Raw genomic sequence first — 16,435 nt, 5'->3', positions numbered from 1 at the left:
CAGAGGAGGGAAAGACACGTTCTCTGGTGGAAGTGACACACGGCCACACCAGTGGTCTTGCCCTCCCCAAGACACTTGTCCTGGTGGAGGAAGGAATTCACCTGTGTCCAGCTGCTGCCATTCTCTCTGATAGGAGGATGCTGAACTGGTATCCCTGAGTCCTCACCACACCCACTAGTTCAGTGGGGGTGGTTTGGGGGCATGGCTGAGGGAGGAGCTTTTAGGTTGACCTTCTACCCCTGGTGGAATTCACCTATAATAATGTGCCACATACTGCCACCCAGCAGACCCCATTTATGGCCAACTACAGTTACAATCCAAGATTCTTTCCTCAGGTCACCCCAGTCTCCAGGGTGCCCGCAGCCAATGATTGAATGCAGGAACTACAAGCACTACACAAGCTCCTGAAACAGCAACTAAAACAGGCCAAGGATGCCTATAAGAGGTTTGCTGACCAAAAACAGTGCACGAGGCCAGAGCCGAAGGTAGTGGATCAGGTCTGGCATTTGACTTGATTCTTGCCCTGTTCTCGACTGTCCCAAAAACTGGATGACCATTTCATTGGTCTTTTCCCGTTCAGGCTCAGATCAACCCGGTTGCCGACCTGTTACAGCTCCCACCCATGCTCTGCATTCACCCTGTCTTCCACTGGTCTCTGCTCATACTTGTGGCATTTCTGAGTCCCTTACAACCACCAGTACCATCACTGCCCCCACCAGTGATGGTCATGAAGAATTTGAGGTCACCCGCATCATGGATTCCCTATGGTGTTGCTGCCAATTGCAGTATCTGGTGGATTGGAAGGGCTGTAGGAATAGGGCTGCAGTGTGGCAGCAACATTGTTTGGGATTACTGAGCCTTTGCCTGGGACTAATATTAACTCTGTATTCTCTGCAGTTGCTTAAGGTGGCATGGACAGTTACTCCAATAAACAATGAAGAACTGGATTGCTGTCTTGACCTCTGTTTAGCGGGGGTCTGGGCCATGACAGGAGCCAACTTCAGTTGACTCCCTCCTGGCTGTTCATCCCATTGCGTTGGCAGCCAGGATGGCTGACTTACACCACCCAAAAGGTGGTGTAAGTCTATTCAGTCCAATAGGGGCTTCCTGGTGGCAGGAAGACTTTTTGGCATTTTAAGCCATGCCATTGGGAAGCCTCTTTGGGGCCAGTGGCCTGGTGTGGCTGCGGTGCCACAGCAGGAAGTCCAGCCCCTTGGATGGGGCTGCCTATAGCAAAAAGTCAAAGAGTGGTCTCAGTGGTCCATAGATGTAAGACAAACTCTTTTTTTCTGTACCTTTAAAAAAATAAGGCTGCCTTTGGGTCAGGGACTAAGGAATGTTTTGTAACTTATTTCAGGCAGGATTCTTAATATCAGGTTTTATTTTTATGCAGAGGCATAGCTAGGAAAAATGGACCCAAGGGAAAAATCTGAGTTTTCAGCCCCCACCCCATCCCCGTATGGTTGGCCGCCCTCCCCCACTATGACCAAACAAAAGGGTTTTTTGCACCAGGTCATCTCAAAGTCACAATCACATTATAGAACATGCCCCAACTCACAAATCTGGGTAAAAGCTGGATCCAGATGATTTTTAAAAGATCCTCATGAATTCATATGATTTTTGCATTGGAATGAAATGAAACCACCATGAAACTATAGAACATGTCTTAGTCTACAGGCAGCACCAAAGCAATCACACATCCCATACTCTGTGCTGTCGCAGTGGCACAAAAACCTGCTTGAAAAATGTGGATCCTCATGGATCCTCATGATTTTTCCACTTGGTCACCCCAAAATTACCTGTACATCACAGCTCATACATCTAGACACATCTGAACACAATAATCCTGCATCCCATGCTCCATGGCACCATAGTGGCACAAAAATGTGGTTAATACACACGGATCCTTATGGATCCTCCTGATTTTTGCATTTGGTCACCCCAAAATCACCATCACATCACAGCTCATTGCCCTGGCAATATGTTTGAACACAACGATCACACATCCCATGTTCTGTGGAACCACAGTGGCACAAAAACCTGCTTGGAAAACACAGATCCTCATGGATCCTCCTGATTTTTGCACTAAGTCACCCCAAAACCATCAGCACATCACAACTGAAGCCCCTGGCCACATGTCTGAATGCAACAATCACACATCCAAAGATCCATGGTGATGCAGTGGTGCAAAAACCTGCTTGAAAAACACGGATCCTCATGGATCCTTATGATTTTTGCACTAAGTCACTCCCAAATCACCATCAAATCATAGCCCAAGCCCCTGGCCACATGTCTGAACACAACAATTACGCATCCTGTATCACATATTCGGGCCATATGCAGCCCAAACACATGCTACCTGAATATGAGCTGATCTGAATACAATGTATTCGGATCAGCTGGTACATATTTGGGCTTCGGCGCATGTGCAAGCCTTGAAAAGAAAAAATCCTGGAGATCTCCCCTGCCATTGCACATGGCTCGGAAAAAATAAAAAAGAGGAAAACACTGAGATCTCCCCTCACCGCTGCCGCATGCAGCTTGTAAAAGGTAAAAAGTGGGAAAACGAGACCCCCTCCCCGTTACTGCATGCATCGTGGAAAAGGTAAACAAAAAGGAAAACACCAAGATCCTCCATCCCCACGCATGGCTTAGAAAAGAAAAAAAAGAAAAAAAACAAGATCTCCGCCAGCCGCCGCACATGACTTGGAAAGTAAAAAAGGAGGGAAACCAAGATTCCTCCTTCTCCACTGCTGCACACGAAAAAGTAAAAACAAACAAATGGAGAAACCTCCCCCCCCCCTGCTGCCAGTTCGGTAGCAAGTGGCTTCACTAACCACCCAACCAAAGAAAAATAGAATCCCCCACTCCCCTGGGATTCTCTTCCCTTACCAACTGGGGTCCCCCCCCGAGAATCTCCCCCCCAATACCTACCTTGCATTGCTTCTGTGTTGGGGGAGCTCTCTGTTGTGATGGGGGTTCTGTGTTGAGGGCTCTCTGGTGTGCTTCAGGCCCAGCCTGAAGCAGGAAAGCTGTAGGAGGAAGAGAAAAGGAGCTTTAGGCCACCTTGATTCTCCTGTCCTTAGATGCATTCTTACAGGAGAGAAAGGGGTGGGGGAATCTCCAAACACTGCTTGTTCTATTGATCTGGCTTCAGGACTTAGTCCATTCTGTGTTTTTTTTAAATTTGTTGCCAGGAGGACAGAGAACACAGCAGGAGGGGGAAAGTTGAAACCAGCCAATGAAATGTGAGTGTAACTGCTCAACACTGCTCGTTGGCCAATCTGGGAAGGATTTTATTCCCTGGGATTTTGGTAGCCTGCTTGTTTGCCTGGCCCAAACACATAAATTACAGGGGTGCTGGACCACCCAGCCCATTCTGTGCCAGAGAGCTTGGAGAGACACTTCAATACAGCCTTGAAATTGTCCTCCCTCTGGTGACTGGAGAGCCTGCCTTCGTGGGACATGCCACCCCTGCAGAAGAGGACACACTTGCCTAGAGAAGACAAGAAGACACTGAATAGTTTGATTTTTGTTTAACCAACCAAACCAATTGATTGTTTTGCTTTTACTAACAGTTGACTTGAAAACTTATTTCTTTCCTGTTGCTGTTTGGTATTGGGGTGGAGTGAGGTGGCATGGAGTGACGTGGGGAGGGGAGGTTAAGCCACCAAAGGCCAAGAGTTCTTGGAGTTTAACTTGTTATTTGCCTAACCCACGCAGGACTGCCTTACTAGGAAAACATTGTGATTTTGTGTGATTTTCTACTATCAGCTTGAATTTGTGAAATGTCTATATAGATGTCTCCCAGTTTGTTGCCCCCTTCCTCCCTGGGACTGTTCTTCACACTTTGCTTTGTGGCTAGGTTGCTACTTGCTAACTTGCTTTGGTTCTACTTTTAAGTTTGTTGTCTTAGCTTTTTTTTCCAAAGTACCTTTTCTTTAGAATTGGTTTGTTTTCCTGTAGGTCTTGTTGCGGCCTGGGCGGGTATGTGGGTCTCCGCACTTTAGAGAAGGGGGGGGCATTAGGGAAGAAAGAGTGTGTGCCACCTGTGTTCTACTGGAAGGAAAAATGCAACTTTCCCCCCTCCATTTGAAGCAGTGGGACGGGTGGGGTGGGGGTGAGGATTGCTATTATGCCTAGCTGGCTCTATGGTACAGATTTCAATGTGGGGCGCTCTGGTGGGGGTCTTGCTCCAGGTGAGGACACTTATTTCCCACAGGGCTGCTGGTGAGTCTCCTGAAAGAAACCAACCAACTTTGCTGAAGTTTGCATGGGAGAAGCAAATGCTGTGGGCATCCAATTGAAGGTAAACCTGATTCCCATAGAACAAATGCCCAGCCATGCAAACTTCAGCAAAGTTGGCTGGTTCCTTTCAGGAGACTAACCAGCAGCCCAGCAGGAAATAACCACCCCCACCCAGAGCAAGACCCCCCTCAGAGCAGCCTGCTTACACACCCAGAAATTTCCCATTGACTTCAATGGAGCCACAGAACACAGAATCTGCCAGGCTCTTCATCAGCAAATTCTATGCTGGGAAAAGAACAGTTAATTTTCCCCACCACAGAACTTGCTGAAGAGCCTGGCAGATTCTGTGCTCTGAAGTGACTCCATTGCAGCCAATGGGAAAATTCTGGGTGTGTCTGTGGGGTGCATATTTTTCAAGGTAGAGGCACAAAACTTTCAGGGTATCTTCAGAAAACTCTCTTGATGACACCACCCAGGTTTGGTGAACTTTGCTTCAGGGAGTGATGGAAGATTGGCTCTATCCTTTTGGGGGGCCATAAAATTGAACCCCCAAAAGCAAAGGTCATCAAGCCTAGATGGTGTCATCAAGATAGTCTTCTGAAGATACCCTGAAAGTTTTGTACCTCTACCTTGAAAAATGTGCAGCCTGATGATACCCTGAAATTTTGGTGCCACTAGCTTTAAAAATGCACCCCCTGCAGGCTAAAACGTGAAAAAACAGCAAAAAACACAAAAAAGTCTGACAGGCTCAAATATATTCAGATATCCAAATATACTCGGGCATACCGAATATGGTATTTGGGCTTATTTGGGCATATGGATACTCCCAGTGAAATGCACTGAAGAACACTAAATTTAGAAGTTCTTCAGTTCACATATAACAGTGTGATTATTAAGTGGATTTTTTGAACAATATTTCTGTGCTGTAGAATAACATACTTTAACATGAAAATCTTAATGTGAAATCAGAGGACATATAGCACCATCTTTTCTTAATTCTATACTAAACAGTATATTTACTTGTCCTTGATTTTTAAAAAAGAAAGTAAGAGCAAGATTATTTCTCATTCAGTCCTATTGGATTGCAGCTGCCTGGGATCATACCACTACTATTACTTTTCTTAAGAGATTGCTCTCTCATTCTGTATGATTTCAGTTTGCTATAGAACATGATAGTTCCTTTCCTTTCTAAACCATTCATATGTTATCACTAGAAATAACTTACATCAGGTTTTAATGTACAGTGATGCACAACAGGGGTTTTATGTGTAGGGAGAAAAAAAGGGAAATATTTTGTTGCAAAAACTTCACAAAGACAATAGTAGATAAAGTCTTAATCCTGACTGATTTATGATAATACCCTTAAAGGTTTGGTCAAGAAAACCATCCTTTCAGTTTTATATTGTTAAATTACCAGTCTATTGCAGCCATCATCACATTGAAGGATGTTGTCTAGGAGTCTTCATAAATGACTTTTAGAACTATATTCCACATGTTGGTCTGTCAGCAGTGATTGAGCACCGTGGTTAGTATCTCTTTACTTTCTTTCTCCTCTATCTACATATTCGCTTTCATCCCTAATGTCTCAAAATGCTTACATGAAAGGTAGCTTCTTCAAATTAGGTACCATGAAGGCTGAGCAGAAATGATGTAAACTTGAATCAAACAAAATAAATCAATTTACTGTACAGTGAACTTAAATACAAATTAAAAATATAGGCTTTAAATTTAGCTTCAAGACTGAAACCACCACATTAAGTAGTCCTCAGAGTACATTATATGATTCAGAAGAATATCCACAATCCCAGTAAATAACACAAGATATAGTGAATCTCAAAATTCCCCAATCGAAATGAATAGACCAAAAACAGGGACTAAAGAGATGCTCTGTGACTATAGCCTTGTTTAATGTGGATCCCTTCACATTCCATCTCCTTCATTCATTGAAAGGAGTTTATTTGTTGAAACAGTTTAGAAATAAGTTGTGTTTTGCTTACAGAATATGATACGGAGTGTTCAATGTGTTCTACATTGTTTTATGAGCTGTGATTTTGCAGAGCAAATGAACTCTGGGTAAACAAAGAAAAATTGTCATTCTCTTGGCTTGATAGTGTTTAGTAATTTGTATTTTCAGCCATGTGATGAAGTCTAGTTTTGCCCTTGTAATGAGAATCTTATATGAAGCCCTGACTGAAAAATGCAGGACAGTAAAGTGGTATTATGAGAGGCTTAACATAAGTAGCATATTTTCAAATTTAAAAAACAATGGCAATTCCTACCTCTCATTTCAGCCTGCAAACCAAGAATCTGGACAAAAGCACTCCAAAACACTACAGCTTAATACATATAGAATAGGTCCAATAAAAACATACAATATTGAAAAACTCTTTACACAGTGATTTCTGACTTTATGGAAGGGATAGAGATTTAAACCTGTTCACATGAGAAAATGAAGTAGTGATTTGGTTGTTTCTTAAATCAAAAATCACTTTTGCCTATCTACCTTGGTAATTTGGAAAGATGCGGAATAGAACTCTAAATAACAAAATATCTAAAATACATTGTAGAATCTAAAATTGCTAGGTATATCTAGTTTGGAGAACAATAACCTCATATTTGTGGCTTAGTAATAGGTCAAATGAATTACATGGGAAGATCCCATGTTGAATTTCTGGTATCCATAGGTAAGAATCTTAGGTAACATATATCTTCCTATATAATTTCCCAACAACGAACCAAAAAAAGTGAAAGTTTTCTGCTTGGGAACATGGGACAGACTCTGTCAAGCTGCAGGTGAGCCAGCAGAGCCCATTTACAAAATTAGAAAGCCTGTCTGTCTGTGTGTCTGTGTGGGAAAAATCTGAAAAAGGAGATCCCACTTGCAAAGTTAGTGGAGCTTTTGTGTGTGTTTGTGTGGCAGGGAATCTGAGAAAGGGGGGCCTCTATGTATGTTTCTGTGGAATGGACAGGGGGTGGGGGAATCTGAGAAAAGAGAGTCCATTTGAAAAATTAGGGAAATCTGTGTGTGTGCGCGCGCACGCACCCACGTGTGTGTGCATGCGTGCATGATATGAGAAAGAAGAGCCCATCTGCAAAGTTAGGGAAAGCTTTCTCCCTTCCTCTCTCCCTCTCTGTGAAATCTGTAAGTAGGCTTTTTTCATTGAATAAGACTAGGTTTTTGTTATCTATTAAGTTGTGGGCACAAGTGTGGAGTAAAGACAGGAGGGGTTGGCCGCCCACTCAGTGGGAGCCCTAACCCACCAACAGTTTTCTAGAGCCCTTTGTATCTGTCCATACAATGGACCTTACTGCTACTTGAAAATATTTTTCTCTTGTTTGAGGCCCTGGACAGCTGCTGCCAATCAGAGCAAGAAATACTGAGTTACACAGACCAATGATTTCAACACTCAGTATCAGGAAGTTTCGCATATTTATAGTATTCTAAAATAAAATCTGATGTAAAGCCTTTGTTCAATATGATACTTGATGTTTGTTTTTGTTTTGTTTTTTTTAAAAAAACAACCCAGGATATCTTGAGTGGCCAAAATGCCCAAAAGAGGAGGTGTGGTCTAGAAATTTAATTAATTACTCAATTAATACTTCATTATTTAAATTTATACAAAACTGATATCTTTTTACTCAGACTGAATATTCACATGTTATATATCCCTCAGTTGCTGTTCCTTTCTTCCCCATATGGAAAGTATTTGCTTGTAATATTAATCAGTCTTTTCAATAAAAATAGATCAAGTAGTTTAAACAGCAGGCTATACAGCATTACATTAATGAGTATTTTGGTAAGTAAAATCAAAGACATCAGAAAAAGCATTATGCCACCTAATGGTTTTGTGTCACCAGGCTTCTACTCCCAATAACATTGTTCTCTAGTTGTTGATAGGAATGAATAGTCCTGGTCCCAGAAAATCATGTATGCCTATTTATATTCATCTTTGTAATTACAGGAAGTTCCTTATGCTTGGTTACATTTAAGAAATTCTACACATGCCTCACAAATTCATGTAATCAGTGTAAGATCAGATATTAAATGTGCCCAGGGGGAAAAATGCCTGTTAATGTAGAAAAGCAGTGCTGTTTAATACGAAATGAAGTTATAGAAAAAAGAAGGCTGCTGGAGTTTCTCAGCTAGTCTCCTCCAGTGTTTCAGCATTTCATTTGGTTGATTTCCAATGACCTTCTCAGCATGTTTACAAAATGCTATATTTACTTGATAAAGTTAAGCACAGCATAATCAAGTTATTATATTTTTTCCTTATCTGCTATCTTAAAGGTAAAAAATAACTGTCATGAATGTACATGATAGCATGAATATGTACAATATCTGTACATTTGATAACTGTACATTAGACAAAGTAGACTACCATATATACTGGAGTATAAGCTGACTTTTTCAGCACATTTTTTATGCTGAAAAAACCCCGCTCGGCTTATACTTGAGTATATACAATAATTCCAAGATGGCGGCCGGAGCTGGGGCTGCTGTGGGGATCTAGTAAGCATGTTGCTGCTTTTTTTCTAACTCACCAGAGAGCCGTAAAAACAAGCTGTAAGGACATCCTGCATAGCATTACAACTAGGGTGTGTGTGTGTGTGTTTGTGTGCATGTTACAAGAAACCAAGGAATTTTTCTCCTAAGGGTTAATGGTACATTGCATTCTAGATAAATACAATTCTTCATACAGTACTTTACCACCAAACACTGATGTTGCTGAAGACAAAAACTTTCTTTGGAGCAAAGTTTAGGCTAGCATGGCTATGAATCCCAGAATTATTCTACATTTGGAGGAAAACAGTGGTTCATTTGTGTTCCTAGAGTGCTGGAAAGCTGCTCATCCCTAATGCAAACTCAGTTAAGCAATTCTATCTCATCTTGCTCTCAAATCTTCTGTTTTAGCTGCTACTGAGTCAAGTTCGAAGGCTATACTCGAGTCAAGTTTCCCAGTTTTTTTGTAGTAAAATTAGGTGCCTCGGTTTATATTCGGGTCAGTTTATACTTGAGTATATATGGTATCTGAAATTTGGGGACTATGGAAATTCTATCTTGCCAGTAAGAACTGTGCTCTAGTTACCAGTTGTTCTGTGAGTGCAAAAGTGAAAAAAAGTAATTCTGATCTCCTATCTGATCAAAGGATTAAGCTACACCACTTCTAACCAAGGAACAGCATTATTAAGAGATTTCTCTCTTAATGAGAAATCCAATAATCCTTATATTTTTCTGTTTTTAGGAATTTACAGTCAATTGTGGAGGTGATATGTGTTATGCTAGCTCAACAGTAAGAATGTATTAAAATGGCAGTGGGGAATAACTCAGCTTGGCAGTGAGAGGTAGGCTAGTGAGGGGATCTTTAAAACAACTATACCAGAAAATGGCTTGAAATGTTCTATAAAGAATGTCAGGAGACCAAAATGAAATTAAATATTTTATAGGTTTTTGGTAAAAACATCCATACAGTGAGATGTGGAGAAGCTTACACACAGTTACTGAGAGATATAAGCAGGGAGGAAAAATAGGTTTGGAGGAAAGATTAGGAGGGGAGCAGCGGGGACTCATACATTACCTAGGTTCAGGTGAGAAGTTCTTGAGAAGGGCAAGGATTCATATGACCAGCATGTGAATCCAAGTGAAGGACGATATTGTGTCTCAAAACCAACTGGACACAAGAGAGGTTCAGGCTAGTAAAGAGCAAGCAGGAATGAGCCAATGAGCTCGCTAGAGCTAGAGCTCTAGAGAGAGAGACTGCGAGCGAGCGAGCGAGCTTGGAACTTGGGGTGAACTGTACTTCTATACCCCATAGCATAGTTTGGGGTGGGAGCAAGTAGCTCTCTTTCTGGAGTTCTTGGATTTCCATGCTGGAATTGCTGGGTTGAGCTAATTAGCAGCTTACCAATTGATTTCTAAATGTTGGGACAGTAGGACCAATTGTCTTGTGATTGAATCAGGGGTAGCCTTAAATGGCTTGGGCAGAGTTTCTTTTAGGAGTCTCTGTCCAGATATATCATGTAGATTTGGCTGAGGCTTGAGTTGATCAAGGAAGGAGCAATTGTAAAGGAGTTGGTTGCTAAACGCAGGGAGATGCAATCCTTATGGCAAGGAGTTTCCTAGATCCTTTGTATTGCAGCAACCTTGGCAGGGTGTGGTAATCAAAGATATGTCCATGAGGCTTCCAGTCTCTGCTGACTGGATTAATGCTTTCAGAGATTTAATTTTGCTGACAGGCCTTTTGCACGCTTGGCCTGTCTTTGGTTTGGACACTCTTTTACACACACACATATAACTGCTGTCATTTGCCAGTACATATTGCGTGAACAAGAAAAATCATATTAAATGTCGTATCCTCTGTTGATAGAGTGCCATGGTCCGACCATTATGCCCTGAAGGTCCGGATGGACTTACCGTGCCACCCCTGTCTAGGCGATGGGCTGATTTATGCCCGCCCGCGGAGACTTATGGATCCGCGCGGTTTTCTGAATGCTCTGCAGGACCCCGAACCCGCTGGCACACTCGATGAGCAGGTGGATGACTGGAATTCCCAGCTCTCCAATGCCATTGAGGTTATTGCTCCCCAGCATCCTCTACGCCCCCGTTCCAGGCAGGCTCCATGATACACGGAGGAGCTTCGCCATATGAAACGTGTGCTTAGACGTCTAGAGCGAGTGCGGAGGAAATCTCGTGACGAAGCTGCACGAGCATCTTACAGGATGTTTATGAAGGCCTATGAGATGGTGACGAAGGAGACGAAGAGAGTATTCTACTACTACTCTCTCGCATCTGCTAGCTCTCGCCCGGCACAATTGTTTCATATAATTTGGTCCTTGACCTCCTTATCGGAGGGTTCTACAAATTGTCAATTGACTATCAGCTGTGAGGCATTTATGAGATTTTTTGCAGACAAAGTCACGTCGCTCCGCCAGGACCTTCCTGCCACGTTGTCTACAATTAGCGAACTGGAGGCTCCCTTGCCATCTTCAGGCCCTTATTTGGCTCTCCGAAGCCGCTGTTGACAGGGCCTTGGCTGCTGTTAGACCTACTACCTGTCCTCTGGACCCGTGCCCCTCCTGGCTTGTAAAAACTTGCCGGGTGGAGCTCGGACCCCATCTGTTGAATATCATCAATGGCTCCCTTGAGCAAGGAATCTTTCCAGATGGGGTGAAGGAGGCGGTGGTCCGCCCAGTCTTGAAAAGACCATCATTAGATTCGGGTGATCTGGCCAATTACTGCCCTATCTCAAATCTTTTGTTTCTGGGGAAGGTAATTGAGAGAGTGGCGTTGGAGCAACTTCAAGGCTTCCTAGATGACACATTGACCTTCGATCCCTTCCAGTCTGGCTTCCGTGCTGGGCATGGGACGGAGCCTATTCTCGTCGCTGTCACAGACACGCTCCATATGCAGCTCAACCAAGGCAGATCAGTGCTGCTGGTATTGTTAGATCTTACCGCAGCATTTGATGTGGTCAACCACAAACTTTTGGCCCACCGCCTGGCTGCTTCCGGAGTACAGGGCATTGTCCTTCAATGGATTGTCTTGTTTCTCCGGGGCCGGAGTCAGCAAGTGTGGTGTGGGGATCAAGCCTCCCGGAAGTGCCCGCTTTATTGCAGTGTACCCCAGGGGGCATTATTATCCCCACTGTTATTTAACATCTACATGGGACCACTTGCTCAGCTGGTACGGAGCTTTGGGCTGATCTGTCATCAATATGCTGACGACACTCAGCTCATTCTGTTGATGGAGGGGGGTAGCAGTCCCTGCAGCTCTACGGCACTGTTTGGAGGCGGTCGCTTGTTGGTTGCAGCAGAGCAGGTTAAAACTGAATCCATTGAAGACGGAGATCTTCTGGCTTGGTCGCAAGGGGAGGTCAGGGACTTCCAGCTGCCAGTGTGCGAAGGGGTTACTTTGGCGATCATATCCAGCCTGTGTTGCGCCAGCTGAATTGGTTCCCAGTTGAATTCCGAATCATTTTCAAGGTGTGAGTTTTGACCTTCAAGGCCTTACGTAGCCTGGGACCCTCATACCTTCAGGACTGCATTACCCCTTATGTCCCTACTCAGCCTCTATGCTCGGCAGAGGCCAATTTGCTGGTAGTCCCCAGCCCCTCAATGATGCCGCTGGCCTCCACGTGGGCCAGGGCCTTTACAGCTCTGGCCCCGGCCTGGTGGAACACTCTTCCTCCAGCTGTCGGGGCCCTGCAGGATCTTGGAGAATTCTGCAGGGCCTGTAAAATGGAGTTGTTCCGCCAGGCCTTTGGAGGGTCCAGTCACTGAAATGGTGACCCCCTTTTCTCTGCTCTGTTTTTACATCAGGGTACCCTATATCATTGGGACCCGCCGTCCTCCCCTTTTTCTGTTCTGAGGGGAGGGTTTGATATTAGGTTTATTGGTCGCCTTCTACTTTTACTATATTACTGCTGTTTTAAATGGGATTTTATCACTTATCTTAGTAATTTAAATTGTTGGAGCCTATGTAAATTGTTTTTATTGTTTGCTCCTCGTTAGTGTATTAGATTTTATGTTGTAAACCGCCCAGAGCCCCTTGGGGATAGGGCGGTATAAAAACAAATAAACAAACAAACAAGCAAATAAGCAAACAAACAAGCAAACAAACAAACAAACAAATCCATTATTCAATAGAGTGGGGTAAAAAGGGTAGGGCAACTTATGCATGAACCTGCCTGTTTATATGTGAAACATAGTGGCCTATGTTTATTTAAAAAACAGTGAAAAATGTGAGGTGCATTTCTCCATTTGAAGCATATCTTATCAAAGTCAGTCACTGAGCTGGGAGAAAAATGACAAGAGAACGCCGTATGGTATGATTACTGTGCAACCAACAGCCCCTATGTTGTATTGGATGTATTGAGCTGTGTAGCTTTTTGGGAGACAGAGCTCCAAAAAGAAAAGCCATCTTGTCCTTCTTGGGGTTCTTGTTGATTATTCTGAGCAACTATCTCCCATGGGACATTTATAAACATTTCTAATTTTCAGCATTATTTTGCCATGGAGCATTATGGTCTGCTCAAAGCACAGCCTGCACATGGAAGGAAGTCTGAGTGGAGTTTTTGGAATTTGGTCATGACATCTAATATGTCCTCACTTTTTAAACTCTTTTTTGCAATTCAATGTTTACTATTTATTATACTTCCACTTTGCTTTTCAAGTAAACATGGTCTCATATCAGATTGGATCCCACACATCTGGTCTTTTGACTCAAGGTGCCTCTCACTGATACAAGGGGCTAGTGGAAGTAGCAGTGTTAAGAGAAATTTTCTTAATTATTTTTTATTAAATTTCTCCCCGAAACACAACAATCCATTTCTTTTCTTTAGAAATTTGTTGTCTGTTTCCAATCAAATCTGTTTTTTAAAAAAAGAGAAGTTCAAAGAGAAGAGGGGCAGGAAGGGAGGTTCAACATGATATCAGAATTTTGTTCTGCATATCTTCAGAGGCAAATGCCTTTCTAAACCTTCCTATCCTCCTGCTAGAGCATTCTTATTCTGGTTATTGTGTTTTTAACTGACTGGGTTTTCCTCCTTAATTCTCAACCACTGTACTGAATAAAAGTTTAAATGATAGAATAAGAAAGGTAATAAGTATTTATTTTAAATGGCAACTAAAAGTGATTGCTAAATAAATATGATTCATTCTTTGTGAACCACCTGCTCACGAATTCCTTTTTCCTATTTTGAATTTCTCCCTCTTTAGGCTAGCAAAGCAATTCAAAGCCCTATTAGCTGAAACAATGGGGGTAAAATGCTTGTATCCCTACAGAAATCACCCTTCTTGACTCTTCCTGTGAACAAACTGATTACAGTTTGGCCCTTGGGGCTGAGGTACTTGAGTGAAATCCTCAGATTGAAATTAAATGTCAAACTGTTTTACTATTTTAATTAGTTTTAATCTCTCCCCTACACAATGGAATCATGTGCAACATTCTGTGGTTACTATCTAATAGAAAAAAATGGAAGATATAACCAACACATATGTTTATCATTTTTAAAGGTCTTTGGAAAGGATGAACAAAAACATTCTGTTTCCTTTTAAAAATGCATATTATATTCAGATTAATTACTGTTAGATTCTGAATTTACGTTTAATAGCAAATGACAGTGTCCTATGAATTTTCTGCCCACCCAATTTCCATCTTAAGTTTATCCTCTATTTCTTCTGGCATTTTCAATCCTTTGAAATATCAACTGCCGTTTTCTTGGGTGCTGGCTACAAAATGAAGCCAAGATACTATTGTTTTATGGCAATATTTCTCTGGTAAACTTGCTGCTCTCATTAGTCAAAATGCTCCTATAATTCTAAAGTTCAAAACTAAACTGTTCACCTGAAAGTGTTTTTTCAGAATTAGAAAAACACAATGAAAATACTTGCTATGGATCATTATTTTGTTTAAATGAGGTTGCTTTAAATATCAGGGATGAATGGGCTATTTATTCTAAATCGCGCCCCAGGCTTCAGCCTGGAGGCGCCGTTGCAAGGGGGGAGGGACGATTGGAGGCTTCTATCTCCTCCCGCTGGCCGGATGAGGCGGTCATGTGGCCGGGTGCCGGCACGTGACAGGGGCCTCTGGCAGCCTTAAAAGGCTGCGTCGGCGGGGGTTGGGCCTCTTTCAAGGCCAGATCGTTTTAAGGGAGACTGTTTTCGGAGCTTCCTTGCGGCCTTGTGAGAGGAGGATCGGCCTCACCAAGACTCGTAGGGCTTTTCACCCCCTCCCCACTCACCGGGACAGGCGTTTGTAGGGCGCGCGGCTGCTGCGCCGGCCTTTGGCTGGTGCGGCAGTGCGTGCGTGTGACTGGGCGATCTTCCTTCGGCTTCTCAGGCAGGCGGGGGAGATATTGGGCGGCACAGGGCTTTCATCGGAGGGCTTTCATCGGAGCCCGTCCGTCCGCCCGACGATCGTGCGGCCGTTTGGCTGCCTGGCCGTGAGGCTTGCAGGGATATCAAGGGCTTCGGCCACTAGGCGAGCCCGCGGCATTGCCTTTCAAGGCGCGGCCTCCCCCCCCCTGAGGTTGCCCGCGGGCAGCCGCCATGCCAGTTTTGCCTTCCTTTTGCTGCTCGTGAGTCTCCCCGGCGCATTAGAAAACGGCTCCCGGAGGGACCTGGGCCTGTTTTAAGAACGAGGGTCAGGCGACATTGTCCTTCCCTTTGGGACTACTCTGGGGCTGCCTGCTGACCGGGCAGTTTGGTGAGCTCATAGGGACAATCTTTAGGCCAGCATCGAGACGCAGGCAGTGCGGCGGCCATTTTGTCCCCTTCCCGGTGGGAGGGACTGGAAGGAGCAGCCATTTTCTTTGATATTCTTCAGATAGCTTACGGCCCCAAGGCAGCTGCCATTTTGGAAACTTTTGGGCTGCTTTTACAGGCTGCTACAAAGTCCAATCAAGGGTGTGATTTCTTTAGGCACTTTAACGCTGCAAGAACTCTGCACTTGTGTCAAACTGGAATATACATATATATAGTCATAGATATATATATAAAAAAAGGGACAAACAGCAAACAAGGGCAGAGAGCGGTTTGAATTAACAAAAGCAATTTTATTGGTGGAGTTAGTCAGGGCCATGGCATCGAAGCCTAAAGGCACAAAGAAGAGAGCAAGGAAGGGTGGCCAAACCATGCCACTCAGGCCTTCAGAACAGGGGCAGGTGGGGCCCACTCCTCCCCTCCTCGAATTTGAGTCAGCCATGCCACACCCTGACAGGGAGTTGGCCGCTTTTACTCCAACAGGTGCAATCCCTCCTCTTCCAGCGCAGGGGCGCCTGCCATGCCTGGAGCACCTACAGAACCGCCAGAGGCCGTAAGATTGGAGCAGGGGTCCGCATAGGTGCTGGGGCAGCCTGGGCCGGGAACTCCAGGCCTGCCTCGGCCTCCCTCTATTCGGACCGGGATGAATAGTCCCTCTGTGCTCATGCCTCCTCATGGCCAAAGTGGGCTGCCCATATCTGGAAACTCTGTTTTTATGCCATATACTTATCCATATTCTCCGTATATGGGCATGAATGTTAACCCTGGTATGGGATGGCCAGGCCAATTCAACCCCTCCCCTGGTGTTGGGCAATGGCCAGGAGGTTTCATGGGGAACCAGCCCCCTTATTTTTGGCCTTCTCAAGTTCAAAGTTCTTCTGGTAGTCAGTTTAGGGGAACGCAGGTCCAACAGAGCTTGGGTTCCTCT

Source organism: Sphaerodactylus townsendi, linkage group LG07 (genome assembly GCF_021028975.2).
Source record: "Sphaerodactylus townsendi isolate TG3544 linkage group LG07, MPM_Stown_v2.3, whole genome shotgun sequence".
Lineage (NCBI taxonomy): Eukaryota > Metazoa > Chordata > Lepidosauria > Squamata > Sphaerodactylidae > Sphaerodactylus > Sphaerodactylus townsendi.
This window is presented reverse-complemented; position numbering follows the sequence as displayed.